This window comes from Equus przewalskii, chromosome 15 (genome assembly GCF_037783145.1).
Source record: "Equus przewalskii isolate Varuska chromosome 15, EquPr2, whole genome shotgun sequence".
Taxonomy (NCBI): domain Eukaryota; kingdom Metazoa; phylum Chordata; class Mammalia; order Perissodactyla; family Equidae; genus Equus; species Equus przewalskii.
Window position 1 is genome coordinate 76,606,009 of NC_091845.1, and position 23,921 is coordinate 76,629,929.

General features: G+C 40.1%; 1 long non-coding RNA gene across 1 annotated transcript in view; it reads right to left on the minus strand.

The window, feature by feature from the left end:
- The window catches only part of LOC139076212 (uncharacterized), a 39,109-nt gene that overhangs the window by 10,153 nt on the left and 5,035 nt on the right, over window positions 1–23,921 (minus strand). The window contains exons 2-3 of the long non-coding RNA XR_011527590.1: window positions 16,122–16,209; window positions 11,169–11,302 (exon numbers count right to left, since the gene is read on the minus strand). This is a non-coding gene — a long non-coding RNA (uncharacterized lncRNA). The remainder of the gene's footprint in view (window positions 1–11,168; window positions 11,303–16,121; window positions 16,210–23,921) is intronic.

The following is a 23,921-nucleotide window of genomic DNA, read 5'->3' on the forward strand; positions in this document are numbered from 1 at the left end:
TATTCCATTGTATATATATATACCAGTTCTTCTTTATCCATTCACCAGTCGATAGGCACTTAGGTTGTTTCCATGTCTTGGCTATTGTGAATAATGCTGCAATGAACATAGGGGTGCACGGGTCTCTTTGAATTGCTGATTTCAAGTTCTTTGGATAGATACCCAGTAGTGCAATAGCAGGGTCATATGGTATTTCTATTTTTAATTTTTTGAGAAATCTCCATACTGTTTTCCATAGTGGCTGCACCAGTTTGCACTCCCACCAGCAGTGTATGAGGGTTCATTTTTCTCTACAACCTCTCCAACATTTGTTATTTTTTGTTTTGGTTATTTTAGCCATTCTAATGGGTGTAAGGTGATATCTTAGTGTAGTTTGGATTTGCGTTTCCCTGATGATCAGTGATGATGAGCATCTTTTCATGTGCCTATTGGCCATCCTTATATCTTCTTTGGAGAAATGTCTGTTCATATCCCCTGCCCAATTTTTGATCAGGTTGTTAGATTTTTTGTTGTTGAGTTGTGTGAGTTCTTTATGTATTATAGAGATCAACCCTTTGTCAGATATTTGATTTGCAAATATTTTTTTCCAAGTTGGTGGGTTGTGTTTTTGTTTCAATCCTGTTTTCCCTTGCCTTGTAGAAGCTCTTTAGTCTGATGAAGTCCCATTTGTTTATTCTTTCTATTGTTTCCTTGTCTGAGAAGACACAGTGTCTGAAAAGATCCTTTTAAGATTGATGTCAAAGAGTGTACTGCCCATATTTTCTTCTAGAACTCTTAGAGTTTCTTAAAGGTCTTACCTTTAAGTCTTTGATCCATTTTGAGTTTATTTTTGTGAATGGCATAAAGGAATGGTCTATTTTCATTCTTTCATATGTGGCTTTCCAGTTTTCCCAGCACCATTTGTTGAAGAGACTTTCTTTTCTCCATTGTATTCCCTCAGCTCCTTTGTCGACGATTAGCTGTCCATAGATGTGCAGTTTTATTTCTGGGTTTTCAATTCTGTCCCATTGATCTGTGTGCCTGTTTTTGTACCAGTACCATGCTGTTTTGATTACTGTAGCTTTGTAGTTTATTTTGAAGTCAGGGATTGTGATACCTCCAGCTTTGTTCTTCTTTCTCAGGATTGCTTTAGCAATTCGGGGTCTTTTGTTGCCCCATATGAATTTTAAGATTCTTTGTTCTATTTCTTTGAAGAATGTCATTGGGATTCTGATTGGGATTGCATTGAATCTGTAGATTGCTTTAGGTAGTATGGACATTTTAACTATGTTTATTCTTCCAATCCATGTGCATGGAATGTCTTTCCTTCTTTTTATGTTGCCATCAATTTTTTTCAGTAAAGTCTTGTAGTTTTCATTGTATAGGTCTTTCACGTCCTTGGTTAAATTTCTTCCAGGGTATGTTATTCTTTTTGTTGAGACTGTGAATGGGATTGTGTTCTTGAGTTCTCTTTCGGTTAGCTCATTATTAGTGTATAGAAATCCTACTGATTTATGTAAGTTGATTTTGTACCCTGGAACTTTGCTGTAATTGTTGATTACTTCTGGTAGCTTGCCAATGGATTTTTTAGGGTTTTCTTTATATAAGATCATGTCATCTGCAAACAGCAAGAGTTTCACTTCTTCATTTCCTAATTGGATTCCTTTTTCCTGCCTAATTGCTCTGGCCAAAACTTCCAGTACTATGTTGAATAAGAGTGGTGAGAGTGGGCACCCTTGTCTTGTTCCTGTTCTCAGAGGGATGGCTTTCGGTTTTTCCCTATTTAGTATGATGTTGGCTGTGGGTTTGTCATATATGGCCTTTATTATGTTGAGGTACTTTCCTTCTATACCCATTTTACTGAGAGTTTTTATCATAAATGGATGTTGGAACTTGTCAAATGTTTTCTCTGCATCAATTGAGATAATCATGTGGTTTTTGTTTCTCCTTTTGTTAACGTGGTGTCTCACATTGATTGACTTGCAGATGTTGAACCATCCCTGTGTCCCTGGTATAAATCTCAATTGATCATGGTGTATGATATTTTTAATGTATTGCTGTGTTCAGTTTGCCAATATTTTGTTGAGGATTTTTGCATCTATGTTCTTCAGTGATATTGGCCTGTAGTTTTCCTTCTTTGTGTTGTCTTTGTCTGATTTTGGGATCAGAGTGGTGTTGGCCTCGTAGAATGTGTTACGAAGTGCTCCATCTTCCTCAATTTTCTGAAATAGTTTGAGAAGGATAGGTATTAAATCTTCTATGAATGTTTGGTAGAATTCTCCAGAGAAGCCATCTGGTCCTGGACTTTTATTTTGGGGGAGGTTTTTGATTACTGTTTCAATCTCTTTACTTGTGATTGGTCTATTCAGATTCTCTATTTCTTCTTGATTCAGTCTTGGAAGTTTGTAAGAGTCTAAGAATTTATTCATTTCTTCTAGGTTGTCCAATTTGTTGGCATATAGTTTTTCATAGTATTCTCTCATAATCTTTTGTATTTCTGTGGTATCCGTTGTGATTTCTCCTCGTTCATTTCTGATTTTATTTATGTGAGTCTTCTCTCTTTTTTTCTTGGTGAACCTGGCTAAGGGCTTGTCAATTTTGTTTGTTTTCTCAAAGAACCAGCTCTTTGTTTCATTGATCCTCTCTACTGTCTTTTTTGTTTCAATTTCATTTATTTCTGCTCTAATTTTTATTATTTCTGTCCTTCTACTGACTTTGGGCTTTGTTTGTTCTTTTTTTTCTAATTCTGTTACGTGTAGTTTGAGATTGCTTATTTGAGATTTTTCTTGTTTTTTGAGGTGAGCCTGTATTGCAATGAATTTCTCTCTTAGGACGGCTTTTGCTGCATCCCAAATGAGTTGGTATGATGTGTTTTCATTTTCATTTGTTTCCAGATAATGTTTGATTTCTCCTTTGATTTCTTCAATGATTCATTCATTGTTCAGTAGCATGTTGTTTAATCTCCACGTCTTTGTCCCTTTCCCAGCTTTATTCTTGTAATTGATTTCTAGTTTCATAGCATTATGGTCAGAAAGGATGCTTGATATTATTTCAGTCCTCTTAAATTTGTTGAGGCTTTCTTTATTTCCCAACATATGGTCTATCCTTCAGAATGTTCCATGTACATTTGAAAAGAATGTGTAACCTATTTTTGGATGGAATGTTCTATATATATCTATTAAGTCCATCTGGTCTAGGTTTTCATTTAATTCTACAATTTCCTTGCTGACTTTCTGTCTGGATGATCTATCCATTGGTGTTAGTGGGGTGTTGAGGTCCCTACTATTACCATATCATTGTTGATATCTCCTTTTAGTTTTGTTAATAGTTGCTTTGCATACTTTGGTGCTTCTACGTTAGGTGCACATATATTTACAAGTGTTATGTCTTCTTGGCAGAGTCACCCTTTTATCATTATAAACTGCCCCTCTTTGTTTTTCTTTACCTGTTTTGCCTTGAAGTCCACTTTGTCTGACATAAGTATGGTGACACCTGCTTTCTTAGGTTCACTATTAGCTTGGAGTATCGTCTTCCATCCCTTCACTCTGAGTCTGTGTTTGTGTTTGGGGCTGAGGCTGGAGGGAGCATATTGTTGCATCTTGTTCTTTAATCCATCCTGCCACTCTGTGTCTTTTGATTGGAGAATTCAATCTATTTACATTTAGAGTGATTATTGAAATGTGGGGGCCTATGCTGCCATTTTATAGCTCATTTCCCAGTTCTCTTGCATTTCCTTTGTTTCTTGTCCCATGAATTTTGGACTACCAATTCAGTTAGGTTGTTTCTATGTTGGTTTTCTTCTTATTTTCAATTTGTGTCTCTGTTCTAATTATTTGTTTTGTGGTTACTATGTGGTTTGTATAAAACATCTCATAGATGAGATAGTCCATTTTCTGGATAGCTTCTTATTTCCATAGACTAAGCCAGTTCCATCCCCTCCTCTTACCCTTCTAGGTTGTTATTGTCACATCTTTTTTTCTTCTTGTGTTGTGAGTTTGTGGTTAAAATGACAAGATTATATTTATTCTTTTTGTTTTCCTTCCTTTTATCCTTAATGTTATACATCAGCATTTGCTAACCTGTTCTGATGGAGAGCTACAATTTTCTGATTTTGTCTTTCTACTTATCTCCTTTGCTCAGGGTTTTGTAACCCTTTTTTTTTTCCAGGTATAAGGGTCTTCCTAAGCATTTCTTGTAAGGGGGTCTTGCGGAGATGAACTCCCTTAACTTTTGTTTAGCTGGGAAAGTTTTTATTTCTCCATCATATCTGAAGGATATTTTTGCTGGATAGAGTATTCTTGGCTGCAAGTTTTTGTCTTTCAGAGTTTTTAATATATCATTCCAAGTTCTCCTAGCCTGCAAGGTATCTGCTGAGAAATCTGCTGACAGCCTGATAGGGGTTCCTTTGTAGGTTATTTTCTTCTGCCTTGCTGCCCTTAATATTTTCCCTTTGTTGTTGACTTTCGCAAGCTTCACTACTATATGCCTTGGGGTTGGTCTTTTTACATTGATAAATTTTGGAACTCTATTAGCTTCTGTCACATGGATTTCCAGCTCCCTCCCCAGGTTTGGGAAGTTCTCAGCTATTATTTCTTTGAACAAGCTTTCTGCTCCATTCTCCTCCTCTTCTTCCTCTGGAATACCTGTAATCCTTATGTTGCATTTCCTAATTGAGTTGTATATTTCTCAGAGAGTTTCTTTATTTCTTTTTAGTCTTAGTTCTCTCTCCTCCTCCATCTGAAGCATTTCTATATTCGTATCCTCCAAATTGCTAATTCTGTCCTCCATATCATCAATCCTACTGTTCAGGGAGTCCAGATTTTTCTTAATCTCCTCCATTGTGTTTTTCATCTCCAACATTTCTAATTGGTTCTTCTCTATAGTATCAAGCTCTTTTGGGACATAGCTCCTGAACTCGTTGAGTTGTCTATCTGTACTCTCTTTTAACTCATTGAATTTTCTAATGATAGCTATTTTGAATTCTTTGTCATTTAGGTTATAGATTTCTGTGTCTTTGGGATTGTTTTCTGGGTGCTTGTCATTTTCCTTCTGTTCTGAATATTTAATATATTTTTTCATACTGGTTGATGGTGTTCATTTGTGCCTCCACATAGAGATAGAGTTTAGTTACTGCTTCCACTTGCTGCCATCGGTAGGGAGGGGCAGCAGCTGTGTAATCTGCACTGGATCCCTGTTAGCTGCTCCTGACCAGGCCTGGGCCCCTCCTCATGATCACAGTGGCCCTGTGGGGTCTCCCATCAACTGTGGGAAAATCACACGGGGGCTTCAGGTTGCCGGTGCCTGCTCCCACAGACCTGCCTAGACACACTCTCTTCTTAGGGACTGCAGTGGTGTTATGGGCTTTCGTGGCAGCCAGGAGCTGGTTCACCCAGACGTGAAGCTCTGCCACTGTCTGGTGCCGCTGGATCTCACTTGCCCACTCTGGGCTGTGGCAGAGCTATGGGCATCTAATATAGCTGGTGGTTAGCTCACCTGGCTGCACCACTTCTGCTCCTAGGTTGCCCAGCTTTTGTGTTTGGCAGGTGGTGCCTCTCCACTAGGGCTGAGTATAGATTCTCCCTGGGGCCACTGTGGGACCATGGATTTTCCCCCTGGACCAAGGAGCAGTCATGCTGGGGCTTCAGATTGTCACCATCTGCTCGCACAGTCCCGCTGGATTTCACTTGCCCCATCGGGGCTGCAGCAGAGCTATGGGTCTTTTTTGCAGCCGGTGGGTAGCTCACCCAGCTGTGCCAGTCCTGCCCCAAGATGGCCCAGCCTTTGTGCTTGGTGGACGGGGCCTCTCTAGTAGGGCCAACAAGAGACTCTCCCTGCAGCTGCTGTGGGAGCATGGATTTTCCCATTGGTCTACATGGCAATCACAGGGGGATTAGGGCTGTAGTTACCTGTCTCCAAAGTTGCACCAATGTGCACACCCACCCTCAGGGCCATGGCACTGCTATGAGCATGTCAGCTGGGAGAGAGTCACTCACAGGAACTAGGCACTGTGGGGGCTGGAGCATTCTCACCCAGCTCCACCTCCTCCCCAGGGGCAGTCCATCCACCTTCAGCTGTATAGCAGTGCAGGGCTCTCAGGTGTCCTGAGGTGCTGTGTAAGTATCCTCTGTTGATCAATGAATGTCCATTTAGTTGCAGTTCGAAGGGGGAGAGACAAAGAAAACTGCTCACTCCGCCATGTTGCTGACATCACTCCTCTATCTTTCTTTTGAAGCTGAAGCTGACTGCAGCCTGTTGAAGTCAGGTGAGTATAATTTTCAGGTTGAGCCCAAGACCACTAAGATGGGCTTTGTACTTCAAAACTGTCTTTAAGCTCTTCCTCTACTTTTGAAGAAAACCAAATTGGAAACTGTGGGCATACATACTCAAAAACAGATACATGCTCAAATAAAATGCCATGGCCCTATGTCAAAAACTTGGTGAATTGGTGTGCAAGCATATATTTTATGGTAAAATTAAAAGTAAAAGTTTAAGATATGGAAATTGCGCTTCTCTGTAACTTCTATCAGATAAACTCTCTTGCAGATAATAAACAAACTTGGGGGAAAATTAACCTATTTGAAAGCATTAAAGAGCAACCAAAAGCAGGCAGAAATTGGAGGAGCTTGATAAAATTGGCCAGCTCTGGATATTGATTTGTGCAGATTTTCACCAACAGGCATTCCCCAATCCATACTAAGTGGGGCTGGAAGTCAGGCAACAGCCACAGTCCTGCAGCCTGAGGACTCAGAGGACAGAGGATGGAGTTCAGGACTGCCAGGAAGGCTGGAAAGCACGGGAGCTACAGACATAAAGCCCAACAGTCTGCATGTAAAGCCTACTCAAATACTCAGTTGACCCATGAATTACACGTGCCTGGGAGAAAACTCCAGGGGCCTCGGCAAAGCAACAGCTGCAAGGCAGAAAGAACCGAATATATATTCCAGCTGCTGCCCACCATAGGAGAGACAGGGTTTGGAGTTTGAATCCAACAAAGAAAACTGCTTCCTAAAGGAAAAGCCAACAATCTACAGAGGAAAACAAGAGAATCCAGAATTTCAGCAATGATGTCCATAGACAATATGAGGAAACAGGCAAATGTGAGCCATTGTCAAAAAAAACAAAAGAAAACCAGTCAATATCAACTGACTCTGAGATGACCGACATTGGAATTATCACATAAGGACTTTAAAGCAGCTGATATAAGTATTTTCAAGCACTTAAAGGAGAACACGATCAAAATGGATGAATAGAGGAGGATTCTCTGCAGAAAAATGGAAACTATGTAAAGGAACCAAATAGAAAGTCAAAAACTGAGAAGTATAATATCTGACATGAAAATTTGCTTGATGGATTTAACAGCAAATTGAGAATGGCGGAAGAAAGGGTCACTGAACTTGAAAACAGGTCAGTATCAAGTTTCCAATGTGAAAAGCAGGGAAAACAGAGAATTTTTTTTTTAAAACGAAAGGGCCATGGTGACCTGTGGGACAATATCAAGGAGTCTAATGTATACGCAGCTGGAGTTCCAGAAGGGGAGAAGAGAAACAATGGGCAAGAAAAAGATATTTGAAGTAATGAGGACTCAAATTTCTCCACATTTGTTTAACATCAACTTATAGATCCAAGAAGCTCAGAGAAACCCAAACAAAATAAACACTAAGAAAATCAGAGTTAGGCATGCCATGGTTAAACTGCTGGAGACCAAAAATAAAGTAAAAATCTTGAAAGCAGCCAGAGAAAACAACATAGTACATAAAAAAGAAAAATGTGAATAATGGCTCGTTCTGAAACAACAAAGATCAGAATACAAAGAAATGACATCTGTAGAATGCTGAAAGAAAAAATTCAGAATTCTATATTCTGCCAAAAATATTCCTCAAAAAATAAAAGGGAATAAAGACATTTTGAGATAAACTAAGACCGAGAACATTTGTTGTCATGAGAATAATACTTCAAGAAATGCTAAATAAAGTTCTTCAGACTAAAAGGAACTGACATCAGATAGAAATTCAAATCTATGCAAACAACTGAAGAAAACTGGAAATGGTAAAGATGTGTATAAATACAAGATATTATAGGAATCTTAATTCCTTTAAAGGACATTTAACTATTTAAAACAAAAATTATAACAGCCTGTATTGCAGGCTTTGTGGTCTAGTGGTTAGATTTGGTTCTCTTACAGCCATGGCCTGGGCTCATTTCCCAGTCAGGGAAACACTCCACATTTCTGTCAGTTGTCAGACTGCGGCAGCTTCACATTGCTGTGATGCTGAAAGCTATGGTATTTCAAATACTAGCAGGGTCACCCATGGTGGACAGGTTTCAGGAGAGCCTCCAGACTAAGATAGACTTGGAAGAAAGACCTGGCCACCCATTTCTTTAAAAATTGGCCATGAAAATCTTATGAATAGCAGTGCAGCATTGTCTGATACAGTACTGGAAGATGAAAGGATGGCACAAAATGACTGGGCAGGGTTCTGCTCTGCTGTATACAGAGTTGCTGGGAGTCAGAACCAACCCAATGGCACTAACAACAAAAAATTGCAGGCTTTGTAACATACAAATGTAATATATCACAAGAATAGCACAAAGGACTGGGGGTAAAATGAAACTACACTGTTAAAAAATATTATTAAGAAACATAAGTGTAATACTAAAATGTATTTTACTAACCCAAAAAAAGACAACAGAGGGAGAACAACAGATCAAAGCAAGAGATGGGACAAATAGAAAATAATAAGATGGTAATAAGTAAATCTAATATCAATAACTTCATTAAATATAAATGGACTAAATACTACAATTAAAAGTCTGATATTGTCAGATTAAATAAAAAAGCAAGACCCAGCTATATGCTGTTGACATAAGATGCACTTTAAATGTAAAGGAAAAAATAAGCTGAAACCAAAAAAATACTCCATCCAACACTGAACACACAAAAAAATGGAGGTTAATTAACATAAGACAGAATAGTATTTTTTAAAAGGTCTATTAACAGAGATAAAGAAGGCTATCTTGATTATGATAAAAAAGCCAATTTATTAGGAACTGATAAACATCATATAAGTTTATGTGACTAATAACCAAGCTTCCAAATACATAAAGCAAAATCTGACAGAACTAAAGAAATAGATAAAACCACAATCATATTTGGAGATTTTTAACACACCTCTCTGAGTAATTTATGGAAGAACTAGTCAAAAAAATCACTAAAAATATAGATGCTAAGAATACTATCAAGTACATGGACTAAGTAGCATTCATAGAACAAGTGAAGAATACAGATTCTTTCCAAATGCACATGAGATGTTCTCCATTTATAACATATTTTGGGTCATTTAAGGCTTAAGATATTTCAAAAGATTGAAATCTTACAGAGTATGATCTTGTCCACATTAGAATTAAATTAGAATCCTTAACAATATATATCTAGAATGACCCTAAATATTATAAATTAAACAACACATTTCTATAGCTCTTAGGTCAAAGAAGAAATTGCAAAGAAAGTTAGAAATATTAAAAACTGAATAATAATAAAAATGCAACATATCAACTTTTGTGTTGATACAGCTAAAGAGTGATTATCAGGTTATCAGTGATTATAGCTTCAAATGCTCAAATTAGAAGTGAAGACAGTTTTAAAATGAATAATCTAAGCTTCTACATTAAGAAGGTAGGAAAAGGATGAGAAAATTAAGCTAAATCAAGTAGAAGGAAAGACATAACAAAATCAATAAAATAGAAAACAAATAATGGAGAAAATCAACAAAACCATGAGTTGGCTTTTGAAAAGATTAATAAATTGAAAAACCCTTAATTAAGCTGACAAGAAAAAAAAATAGAAAACTAATTACCAATATCAGAAATTGAAGTACGAATATGATTACAGATCTTGTAAACATTAAAAAATAACATTATGTGGGGAGCCGGCCTCGTGGCCAAGTGGCTAAGTTTGTGTGCTCCAATTTGGCAGCCCAGGGTTTCGCCAGTTTGGCTCCTGGACGGACACAGACCTAGCACTGCTCATCAAGCCATGCTGAGGCGGCGTGCCACATGTCAGAACTAGAAGAACCTACAACTATAATATACAAATACATACTAGGGGTGCTTGGGGGAGTAGAAGAGAGAGAGAAAAAAGGTTGGCAACTGATATTAGCTCAGGTGCCAATCTTTAAAAAAAAAGAGGGGGGGAGAAGATTATGAATTCTATACCAATATAGTCAATAAATTAGAAAAAATAGGTGTTTCTTTAAAAACACAACCTACCAAAACTGACAAGAGTTAAGATAAAATATGAATGCCCTGCCTTATAACTATTGTTGAATTTGTAAGAAAAAAATTTCTGCAAAGAAAACTCAAAGACGTTGAATTTGTAAGAAAAAAATTTCTGCAAAGAAAACTCAAAAGACAGATGGTCTCACCGGCGAATTAAGAAAATAAAGAAGAAATACCATTTGATTGTCTCAATAAAAGCAGAAAATTATTTGGCAAAATAACATCCATTAATAATTTTAAAACTAGGAACAGAAGGAATTATAAAAGGAATATACGAAAAACTACAGTCAACATCACACCCAATGGTAAAAACATTGAATACTTTCCCCCCAAGACTGGGAACAAGGCAAGGACGTCCATCATCACCATCGCTATTCAACCTTGTACTGGAAAGTCCTTGCTAGCGCCATAAGGAATGAATATATATATCACCACAAAAAATGAAAAGAACTAAAATGCTTATGCACAGATGACATGATTGTGTAGAGCATCTTAAGAAATCTACAATGAAATTATTAAGATTAATAAGTGGATTTAGCAAGGTCGTAGCATACAAGTTCAATATACAAAAATCAAGTACAACAGCAAACAACTGGAAAATGAAATGTACAAACTTCAGTTATAATACAGTCAACAAACATACTTTAGGAATAAATTTAACACAGAATGTGCAATACCACTGCTATTTTAATGGCTTCATTATTTTAACGGAATTAATGGGATGTGGAAGTAACAGAGGCCAGGTGGTAGAACTTAATCACCAGAAGCAAGGTTGGTGTCATCACCATCCTGGGAAACTGAGAGGAAGTGGCTATCAGAATGTTTTGACTGTATGGGACTTTTGGCAATAGCTAATTGATCACAGCCTCCCTAGGAATGAAACAGGCCCACAGCCTATTAAAGAATTACTGTACCTATATAGCTGGAAACACTCTTGGTCTGGCAGCAAGCAGCCTGATGAATGGCCTTACAGAAAGTTAGAGCCTCTTGCGAGATCCTAGGCCCAAAGCTTCTTGAAGGGCAGGCTGGGCCCTCTTGAGAAGGGTCCCTGCAACACATCCAGAAGTATATAGCGTTAATCTTTCCACAAGCCTTACCCAGAAAGACTTGTGGGCATTTATTAGGGTTACTGTGGATTGAGGAAAATACGTGGAACTTTCAGCGTTACTGCATATTGGCTCGGAGTTGAGGCTAATACATCAACCATTGTGAGGCAGCCTTAATATTGAGGCTCACAGAGGTTGGGTGATAACAGAGTTTGGCCCGAGAACATCTCACCGTAGTCCAGTGGATCTACAGGCTCGGCCTGTGGTCATCTCCCCCTTTCCTGAATGTATAATAAGCGCAGACAGACTCAGCAACTGGCACAAGCCCCGTACTGACTCCCTGAATTATAGACTGGTGACATCATGGCAGAAGGATGCGATTGGAATCCCCGGGAACTTCATCTCTCTACCAGAAGAGTTCATTCAAAAGCAATACTGCGTCCCATTTGGAATTTCAGAGATTAATGACAGCAAAGACTTGGGATCTAAGACTTGGAAGTCGAAATTAAGACCTGGTCATGTTGGACTCTGCATGCTAGTGATCCAACAGGCAAAGAGGTAGATTACTCTCTTCCCAGGATGATTAATCCAGCTGTGGAGGGGAAATTGGGCTGCTGCAGGGAGTGTCCATACCTGGAACCCAAGTAGCAAACCCCTTCTACTCAATAAAGACGGGTCTTGTAGGACCAGCAAGGACTCAGATCTTCACATAAATAACATTGACCAGCGATTGTTAAGCAAACTCGGGACTGTCATAGAACGGGGTCTGAGTAATAAGGCTCATGCTCCCTTTCACATAATCAGCACAAGAAAAACCTGAGGTTCTGAGTGTAGCTCAGGGCTAATACAGAGTAAATAGGTTGTTTCCTTAATTCAATCAAGAGACTACTTAGTTCCCTGTGGAATTTGAAACCTCTTATTGCAAATTAAACATGAGAGTATGTCATAGCAAAGAAATGTAGCTTACCATTTGGGAGTATAAATGTCCCCAAAATTGGTTAGTGAATAATAATCAATCTCAATGATTTCATAAAAAGAAAGCAATACTGCGAAGCACCTGTTTCCTGTCTTAGTCAGCTTCGGCTGCTCTTGACCGAGTGGTTTAACAACAAACTTTCTTTCTCACAGTTCTGGAGGCTGGAAGTCCGAGATCAAGGCACAGAATCCATGTCTGGTGAGGGTCCACTCCTGGTTCATCGACGGCCGTCGTTTTGCTGTGTCCTCACATGGTGGAAGGGACGAGGCTGCTCTCTGGGTGCTCCCTGCTCTCCTTCATAAGGGACTGATCCCATTCCTGAGAGCTCCACCTCTTGACCTAATCAACCCCCAAGGGCCCCACCTCCAAAGGCTACATCATTGGGGATTAGGTTTCAACATACGAATTCGGGGGACACAGACATTCTGTCTAGCAGTTCCCACGTGAGCCTCTGTTTCCTTGAGCTTTACCACAAGTGAACTCAACTTGGGAGCTTCCCACCAGCTGGAGAGCTCCTTACTGAACTGCAGCGGGCTTCCTCAGACGGAAGAAAAACACTCTGCAACACCCGAGGAGGACAAGGAGAAACTGAGGCAGCATGAGTTAGGGATGGTGGGGGAGTATTCTTGCATCAACAGGGGCTGGAGCAGAAGACCCCTGAGGTCCCTTCCAGTCCTGCCAGCGTGAGTCTCTTACTAGGGGGACACTCAAGCCAACTGCCAGCATCTTCTCGCCCCACCTTTTCCCAACTCCTCCAAACTGCCCTAGTCCCTAATAAGATTGAACAGGTGGTGGGTTGGAAACCAAAGATCCATCTGATACTTTGCTTTGGGCCAGGCACAGAAAAATATCTTTCCTTATCCCAAAATGTCACTTTAATCTGTTTTCCTTACCACAGGCTTGCTGCTTTTGGATGTCAGCCTCTGGAAAACCATAGCAGGGATTCCTCACACACCAGGCAGTGTGAGAGACTCTGCAGCATCTCACTGAGGTGTAGAAACGACCCATAAAGTAGGTACGCTTGTCATCATCCTTCCCATTTCACACAGGAACAAACAGCAACTTTGAGAAATTAAGTGATCCCTCCAAAGCTACAGAGCTAATTAGTGACCCAACCCGGTCAGCTCAAAAGGCCACACCCGTGGACCCTCAAATTGGAGCGTGTTGATGCTGCTGGTCCAAGGACCACACTTGGAGTGCAGGCACGGCTCTATTCTGGCTCCCCCTAGAGTGGTTTGCTACTGTTTAGCACCTGCCACAAGCCAGGCAATGCACAAGATGCTCTATGGCCTTCACTCAGTGAATTCCCACAACCATCCTACGAGGCAGATATTACTATAATTCCCATATTACTGAAGAGGAAATTGAGGCATAGCGAGTGAAAGTGCTTACCCAGGGTGAGACAGATCTCAGACGCACAGGCAGGATTCACACCCAGACCTGGCCGACCCCAACTGTTCTCTTGACCCTTCCCCAGGTTTCTCGGATCTACATGTCCCCATGGAAACTGCACGGTGTACTCCCAGGGCAGCAGTTCACAGAGGAAGAAATAAAATATTGCCCAAGAAAATTAGGAGGCCACAGCCAATAAGGACTGCAGCAGAAATATTGCTACAAACTATGGTACGATCCCGTGCTTTTGATAATTCTCTCAAGAGAAGATGCATTATGCTAGTTTATCATTTTAAATAAATCCTCAACAAGCTCTTTGCCTGTCAGTCTGTATCTGTGGAGGCTGTTTTTGTAACATCTGATAAATGAGCAATTAGAGACTTTAAAAGGCTCTTAAATGTGTGGAGCTGGTAAACCTGAACTCCCAGGAATGGTAAATGTCACTTCAAATGTCATTGCTGCACGCTCCCTGTCTACCTCTGTTTCGACAGCTGTGCTATGGCACTTCTCTCCTAGTTTGAGGACACCTGACTGCCAGCAGGATGTAATGGGAGCACTGGGGAGCCGGGACCTAGGTCGCTTGGATTCTAGACCCAGCTGTCCTTGGATGACCTTGACCAAGTCAACATTTCTCTCAGTTATTTGTTAATAAAATGAGAGGGTTGAAACTAGAATATTGTTAAGAGCTCTCCAAGCTCTAACATTCTACAGCTTCATGAATCTGTGCCCTTGACTATGCACAGCTTCATTCTTTACAATTTCGAAGATAGGATCCTAAACAAGGGCAAGTTTAGCCCTCCATGCAGACTAGTTATCATTGTCATCATAATTATTATTCAGTGAAGTCAGAAAGTCTATATGTAGCAAAAAAAGCAGAACCAGGGATCTAAACTTCCGCCATTAGATATTTATTTCTTTGGGTTGGAGGATTTTAAAATATCTCAGAAGGAGGGCTGCTTTAAGACAGCGGATTGTTTTTAAGAAGCAGAAATCTTTTTTTTAAATACAGCTGTTCAATGAGACCCTATATACAAACCATAGATATGGAGTTTTTCTGGATGGAGTGGGGAACAGCATAGGGTTGGGGGGATGGGCAGGGGTATCTGGGAGTCTCTCCACTGAGCTTTTCCTTCACTCTCACATGGGCCCCAAGGCCCTCCCTCCCAAACCTAGGATTCCTCAGAGGACCATTCAAAACTCGTTTCTCTAAGCCAACACCAGCTCACACTCCTTAACGATTAAAGAGCCAGTAGAGATTAAGATGAGTGATTGGGAACGGGGAACTGTGGGGTGGGCGAGGCAGGCCAGACTCAGGGATGGAAGGGAGAGGAAAGAAATTAACCTTTATTGGGGGCCTTCTGTCCACCATGTATTTTGCTAGATTCTTTAAATAGGCAATAAGCAGAAAGTATTTAAATTATACATATTTACAGAGGCCAGGTACCCATGTCATGGTTTTCTAAAGCCAATCCCTCCACCTGTGCACCAGATTCCATGCCCACTTCTCTGCTCAGGACATTGTTCCAGCAATTCTCTCCTCTCTCCTATCTCAGTCATCTCCCACCTGGATCATAGCCATGGCCTCCTAACTCCTCCGCCCATCCACAGTGTGCTGTCCACGCAGCCACTGGGCCCAGAACCTGCAATCGTTTCCCGGGATGCTCAGAGTAAAAGCAAAGCCCTCATGGACCTCCAGGGCCACCTGATCTGGACCTGATCCCATCTGACCCAGAGATGATCCTGGTCACTCTCTCACACTCTCTGCTGCAGCCATGCTGGCTGTTCCTGGAAAATCCCAAGCACACTCCTGCCGCAGTGCCTTTGCACTGGCTGTCCCCTCTACCTGGAACTCTCTTCCCTGGATATCTATGTGGCCCACTCTCTACCTCCTCAAGCCTCCTCTCTAAAGTCTCCTTCTCAGCAAGTTTCCCTGTTTGACGCTGTAGCCCACCCGCCCTTGAAGCTTGGGCGCTTCAATCTCCCTTCCTGTTATGTAAATTCCTATGTTGAAGTCCTATCCCCCAGTAGCTCCAAATGTAACCTCATTCGGAAATGGGGTCTTTGCCGATATAATTAGTTAAGATGAGGTCACACCAGACTAGGGTGGGCCCCTAATCCAATATGAGTGGTGTCCCCATAAAAAGGGAAAACTCGGACCCTGATTCAGACCTGCACAGAGGGAGAAGCCCTGTGAAGACTGGAGTTTGCTGCCACAAGCCAGGAACCACCAGAGGCCGGGAGGGGGCCTGGAGCAGACCCTTCCCCAGAGCCTGCACGGGGGCACGGCCTTGCTGCCACCTCAGTCTCAGACCTCTGGCCTCCAGAACTGCGAGACAATAAATTTCTGTTTGCTGCCCTGATTGTGTGATTTGTTACACAGCCCTAGCAAACGAATACACTCTGCTCTGCTTTTCCTTTTTTCCATGGAAATTCTAAAGTCTCACGTAACTTACACATTTATTCATTTTAGTGTCCGTTGTCCATCTCCCCCTTCCAGATTATAAGCTCTGAGGGGGCAGAGATCTTGGTCGATTTTGTTCCCTGAAGTATAAAACAGTAGGCGTTAAGTGAATGCTTTCAAATGAATGAATATATAAACAAATTTCCCTCCTTTCTTCTGTGTTCTCCAAACACATCACAAAATTCTCCCTTACTCTTTTATGCTTCAGCTCTCAGACTTTTTCCCTGACTGACACCCCTCTCCCACCTTACTCACTCTCACTGCCCATCTTCCCACCTCTGGGGACAATAACAGCATGTTGGTTTGGGTCTTATAGGGAGAGGCGTGTGGCCCAAGAGGGTGCGGTTACATTCGTGTTGCACATTCTTAACCCCCATGGCAGCCCTTGAAGCAGACACTGCAATCCCATCTCACGGATGAGGAAACTGAGGTTCATAAAAGATAAGCAATATGCCCACAGCATCCTGTGCATCAAACACTGACCCACATTGACCTTTCTCCTTTCCTTATTAGCATACAGCTTCCAAGGGGCAGGAGCAGCATCTTTGCCTCTGTATCTCAAACTCATAGGCCAGGCCAGGCACACGGTAGGTGCTCCACCAATGCTGCTGAACTCTCCACTGCGACACCATTGGGAAGTGGCAGAGCTGGGCTGGAATGCAGCCTGACCCCACAGCCCCTGCTCCTGCCGTATTGCACCCCCGCCAGCAGAACACAGGCCACATCACATCAGCCTTTTATTTTTACGAGAGTTTTTCAGCAGCCTTATCTCCCCACAATCCACCCAAAACGCTTTCCCACTCCCCGAGGCCCCCAGCAACCCATGTTAACACCTCACGGGACACCCTCCCGTATACAAATACACACATGTTGGGTTTTTGTCTTTATTTGTTAAAAAACGAGCTCTCATACATTCGTGTGTGCGTCTTGCTTTTCTCATTCAACAATATTCCTGAAAACTCCAGGTAAACCGCTTTGCCTCTAAATTACTCTTTTTAATGACTAAATGGTATCACAATTTATTCAACCACAAACATTGTTGGGTATTCAATATATTTCTAGGATTTTTTTTCTTTTTGCTAGTTTTGCTACATTAAATATCCTTACATGGATAACATCTATGGATAGATTTCCAGGAGTGAGACTATTATATTAAAAAGTAAATGCATATGTGCTTCTACTTGTTATAATGGAAACTTTCAAACCCAGAAAGGTAAAGGAAATAATATAGTGAAGCCCCACAAATCTATTGTCCAGACTCAGAAGTTATCAGCTCATGTCCAGTGTGGTCTCATTCAATCCCTTTCCCACTTCCCCACGGTCTAGATTATTGGGGGGGACAGATATATTATCACTTAATCTGTAAATATTTCTGTCTACAACTCTAAGAGTTGAGGACTCTTTGGAATAACATAACCACAATGCATTTATCAAAGCTACAAAATTGGTAATCATTTCTTCCTATCATCTAGTCTTTGAGCAGTGTTCAAATTCCCTCACTTGAACCATAAATAATAAATATTTTCACAGTTCACTCAAATCAGGATTTTAATAAAGTTCAAAATTATAGCTGGTTAATGTGCCTCTTGTCTCTTAGGTCCCTTTTAATTTATACATTTCCCCCTTCATATCTGTGTGTGTGTGTGTGTGTGTGTGTGTGTGTCCCTTGCAACATCTTTGTTGAAGACACCAGGTCATTTGTTCTGTACAGCTTTCCACAATCTGCATTTTGCAAATTGCCTCACCATGATACCATCTGCCCCCAACAATCGGCGCTTAGATCTAGAAGTTTGATATGATTCGGGTTAGAACTCGTTGCCAGCACTTTATCGGCAGTGTTCTGCACTTGCATCAGGACACGCAGTGTCTGGCTGTCACTCTCCTGTGCTGTTAGCAGTCACTGACAATATTGTCTAGATTCATCTTTTCAGTAGGAGTTGCAAGGACGATATCTTAATTCCATCATTCTTCATTTATTAGCTAGGATACTTCTATAAAGAGAAAATTCCGCTTATCAACTCATTCATTATCCTGAGGCACAGTTCATATAACAAAGTCTAGATAAGTTTTTCTTTCCCTTTATTTACCAGGTTTCAAAAGAGTGAGTTAGTTTCCCAGTATCTTCTAAATGAGAGTCGTTGAGATTTTTGTTTTGTTGCAGTTATCTTTATGAACTTGTAGGTTTTTAAATGTGAACAAAGGGTTAACAAACTCATTCTCTTTCTCTCTGGAAAAATGACCTTGGGTTAACTTTCTAGCTGTGTTCCCCTGGAAACCCAATAAAGGTGAATGTCATCTGTTTTACCAGGCACACTGCTTATGGCAAAACGACTTCTTACTAGTAAGCTACACCTGGCCTGGGAGGACTGTGAATTAACTATAGACACCTAATGGGAATCCACACATCGAGCTGCTCCACATGCAGTGCATTCTTGCAATGGGGCATGTCCCTTGCTAAGACCTCTGGAAGCTATTCCCATGGGAGGAAACAATACATATTGTCTCATATGGGGAATGGGGCTTGTAAGCCAGAATGGCTCCCACACGCATCCACTTAGGCCAAGTTCCCCATGAAACAGACTATGAGACAGAGATTTATGCACAGGAAGTATATTGGGGAGGGCAGTTGGGGAGTGAGAGAGACAGCACTGAGCAGAGGAAAAGCTGAAATACAATGTAGTTGCAACTGTAAACCTCAGCCCATCCAATAGGACTTCCTCAGTAGCCGGGATGGCCCAGTGAAGTTGTCCCAGTTTAAGCGGGGCAGCTCCCCGCTACTGAAAGCAATTCCCAGAGAAAGATGCAGGTGTGAGCTGGGTGCAGCCAACACTCCAGACAAGTGGAGGAATGAGGATCTCAGTCTTAACAAGGATGGCTGGGCAGTGCACCCTGGCATCACTGGACCCGCTCACGTGGTCTCATTCCTTCACACCCGACGCTGCCCTGCTGGCTGGCTGCCCTTCCCATCCTAGATCCTCCAGCAGAGCTAAGTACATTGGTGCCAGAGGGGACCTGTTCAGTTTCGTGAAATGTGGATCTAAACTCACATTTATCTTGTACGCTTACTGCCCCAGTCCTGGAATGACCCATTTCTCAAAGAGCCCTGGGTCGTTTAGTGACATTCCGAGACCACAGTCTGGGAGACAGGTGGGTTCTCTGCTGCTGGCTAAGTCACTGTTTCCGCGCCTTTTCAGTGGCCAGAGTTAGGAAATAGTGTTTTTCAGATAAAATATATCATGAGTTGATATTGATATTTCCAATTCCAATTCAGGACTACAAGATTTCATTAATTTCAGCCGTCACCCATCTGTAAGTCTTTTCTCCCATGCCAAAAACTGTGACCCTCATTGACATCAACATAATTCCTCATTGGCTTTATTAGACAATACACACACAACACTCAGAATAACAATGCCAACATGATCACTGAAGGAATTTAAGATTTCTCTTTGTATTTGTTTTGTTTGCTTGTTTGTCCTTGGGATAACCCCCACTGGGGATGTCCAATCAAATTACCATGTTTTAATCTAACTTAAAATAATTCCTCTTCATCTGGTTATGCCACCAACTCAATGCCCAGGTTCATTTGTCTCATTTTGCTTTAATTTTTAGGATTATTCTTTTTAGTTTAATACTGTTTTGTAAAATATTTAAGTGGTTTCAAAATCAATTCTATAAATTAAGGTTTATAGTCCTCCCAACCTTGTTTCTGCACTCCCTCATAGATCTCAGTTTTTGTTTATCCTTCCATATCATATGAAAAGATAAACCAGTGCCTTCAGACCTTTTCTGAGATGAATGGTAACATATTACACACATATTTCTACACCCGGATTTTTGCACTCGATAAGATATTTTTGAAACAGTCAATAGAGGTCTTTCCCATCGTTTCCTCTAACTGCCCTAGACAGCCTTGTGTGGAGGCACTTTATTTGATTAGTTCCCTATTGATGGATATTTGGATTGTTTCCAGTTTTGTGCTGTTACGAGTAGCGCCATAATAAATAACCCCATGAACGAACTTTTCTGTATTTTTGTCAGTATGTTTTCAGGAGATTCTTAGAATTGGAATTGTTGAGTCAACAGGCAGATATAATTTTGAGAGTTATAGTGTTTCTGCGGTTTATAACACTCTCACCAATAATATATGAGGCCTGCAGTCCCCCTAGAGGTTTGCCAACAGAGTATGTTCTCAAGTTTTTGGAATTTTGGTAATCTGACAGGTGAAAAATGGTATCTCAGTACTGTAAGTTTATTTTGCATTTCACTTACTATGAGCAGAGAGAAGCAACTTTATATATGATTAAAGGCTATTAATATTTTTTCTGTAAAGTTCATATTTTTGCTCATTTTTCTGTAGCAAATTTGATCTTTTCCATCTAAAATTTTTTGAGGCTCTTTAGATGTTAAGGACATCAAATCTTTGCCTATGAATAGGGTATACATTTTTTCCAATTTGTCTTTGATCTTTCTACTTTGTTAATGGTTGGTGGGTTTGGTATTTCTGTGGGGTTTTTGTTTCCTTTTTCGTTTGTGTTTTTGTCCATTTAGTCCTTTAAAATATTTTTATTTATGTAATCAAATTTATCAATCTTTTTCCTTTATTGCTTTTGCATTTTGTCATAACTAGGAAGGTTTTCCCCAGTCTGAGGTTATAAAGTACTTGACCCGTGTTTTCTTCTATCTCTGATCTATTCAGAATTTATCCTGGTGTGAGGAACAGGTCCACTTTTAATTTTTTGCATTTGACTATCCAGCCCTCCTAACCCCATTATTAAATACCTCGTCTTTTCCCCCGCTGATTTGAGATGCTGCCTTTATATGCATGTCAAATTTCCGTATGCACTTTAGTCCATTTGGATTTTTCTATTCTCTTCCAGTGGTCTGTCTACTCCTTCACCAACACCAATACTGTTTTAATTACAGAAGCATTACAGCATCTTTAAATATGTGGTGCAACAAGACGTCTTTATTTCTATTCTCCATCAGTTTCCCTGGCTATTCTTGCTTGTTTGTTCTTCCAAATAAACATTATAATCCACACTTCTAGCTTCAGAAGAAATTCTGATCATATTTTTAATTGGAATTGCATTGAATTTGTTAAGTAATTTAGAGAAACTGACATGTGTATGTCGAGTCTTCCTACCCACGAATATGGTACATATTTCCATTTGCTCATGTCTATATTTAAGGCTTTTGGGGGTATTTTATAGCTTTCCTTATATACGTTCTGAACTTCTCTGGTCAAGTTTACACATAGGTTTCCTTTGTTTTTTTGTTTTTGTTTTGTTTGTGAATGTAAATTGGGTCTTCTTTTCACTTACATCTTTTTGGGAGGGGTTGTACGTATGAAAGTCATTGATTTTAGTACATTGATTTTGTTTTTCCCTCAGCTTTATTGGGGTATAATTTACAAGTAAAATTGTATACAGTTAAAGTGTACAAAGTGTACGACTTGATATACACGTACATTGTGAAACGATTACCACAATCAAGTGAATTAATACATCCATGACCTTTGGTGTGATGAGGATGCTTAAGATCTACTCTCTTCGCAAATTTCAAGTATTCAATACAATAATATTAACTACAGCCACCAGGCTGCACATTAGATCCTCAGAACTTACATGCCTTATGAACGAAAGGTTGTACTCCACGACCAAAATCTGCCCATATCCCCACACCCGCCCTCGCCCCTGGAAACCACCATTCTACTTTTTTTCTATGAGTTCAACCTTTTTCTTTTTGTTTTAGATTCCGCATATAAGAGAGATCATACAGTAATTGTCTTTCTCTGTCTGACTTATTTCACTTAGCATGATGTCCTCTGGGTTCATCTATGCTGTCACAAATGGCAGGATTTCCTTTTTTTATGGCTAATATTCCACTGTGTGTGTATACACACACACATACTTATATATACACCACGTTTTCTTTATCCATTCATCTCTTGATGGACTCAAGTTGTTTCCACATCTTGACTATTGTGAATAATGCTGCAACGAACATGAGAGTGCAGATATCTCTTCTAGATACTTCAACACTTCATTTCCTTCAGCTATATATCCAGAAATGGGATAGTTACAATGATAGTTTCTGGATCATACAGTAGTTCTGTTCTTAGTTTTTTGAGGAATCTCCATACTGTTTTCCACAGTGGCTGTATCATTTTACATTCCCACCCACAGAGTACAAGGGTTCTCTTTTCTCTGCATCCTCACCATCATTTGTTATCTTCTTGCCTTTTTGATGATAGCCATCCTAACTGATGAGAGACGATATCTCATTGTGGATTTGATTTGCATTTCTCTGATGATGAGTGATGCTGAGCACCTTTTCATGTACCTGTTGGCCATTTGTATGTCTTCTTTGGAAAAATGTCTGTTCAGGTCTTTTGCCTATTTTTTAATTGGATTATCTTTCTTTTGTTCTTGAGTTGTATAAACTCTTCATATATTTTATAAGCTAACCCCTTATCAGATATATGGTTTGCAAATATTTTCATGCATTCCATAGGTTGCCTCTTCACTCTATCGATTGTTTTCTTTGCTGTACAGAAGCTTTCTAATTTGATGTAGTCCCACTTGTCTATTTTTGCTTTTGTTGCCTGTGCTTTTGGTATTATATCCAAAAAATCACATAAAAGTATCTCTATTCACAGATAACACGAAGTTATATATAAATATGACTCCTTAAAAATCAACAAAAGAGGATTAGAGGTAATGGCGCATTCATAAAAGTTTCAGGATACATGAACACTATAGAAAAGTCAGTTGTATTTCTCTACCACAGCAATGAACAATCCAAAAACAAAATTAAGAAAACAATTCCATTCACAGTAGTATCAAAAGAATAATATACTTAGGAATTAACTTAACCGTAGAAGAACGAGACCTATACACTGAAAACTAAAAACATTGTTGACAGGGAGTCAGAAGGATCAGAGTCAGAGGAGCTCTGATGAAGGAAGCAGAGATCAGAGAGGGGTTTGAACATCCTAGCATGCTGGCTTTGAATACGGAGGAAGGAGGCCACAGGCCAAGGAGTGCAGGTGGCCTTCCGAAGCTGGGAAAGACAAAGAAACAGATTTTTCTCCTAGAGCCTCCAGAAGGAACACAACCTTACTGACATTTTGATTTTAGCCCAGTGAGACCTGTTTTGGACTTCTGATCTCTAGAACCTTAAGATAATAAATAGTATTGGCTTAAGCCAAAAACGAAAAAAGAAAATCATTGTTGACAGAAATTAAATAAGTTCTAAATAAGTAGAAGGACATCTGCATTCATGGATTGAACAGCTTAATATAGTTAATATTACAATACTCCCCAAATTGATCTACAGATTAAACACAATGCCTATCAAGATTCTAACTCTGTGCAAAACTGGAAGAGCTGACCCTAAGATTTTTATTTGAATACAGAATACCCAAGACAATCTTTAAAAGAAGAACAAAAGTGGAGAACTCACACTTCCCAGGTTCAAAACTTACTACAAACCTGCTGTAATCAGAACAAGGTGCTTGGTATAAGAATAGACCTATAGATCAAAGGACTAGAACAGAGAGTCCAATAATAAACCATACATCTATGGTTATTGATTTTCTCGCATCAAATATAGAAATTAATTCAAAATAGATCAAAGACCTAAGAACTCAAACATAAAGCTATGAGGAGAGAACATAGGTGTAAATCTCCATGATCTCGGATTAGGAAAAGGTTTCTTAAATGAGACCAAAAGAGCAAGCAACAACAACAAAAATATAAATAAATGAGACTTTGTCAAAATGAAAACT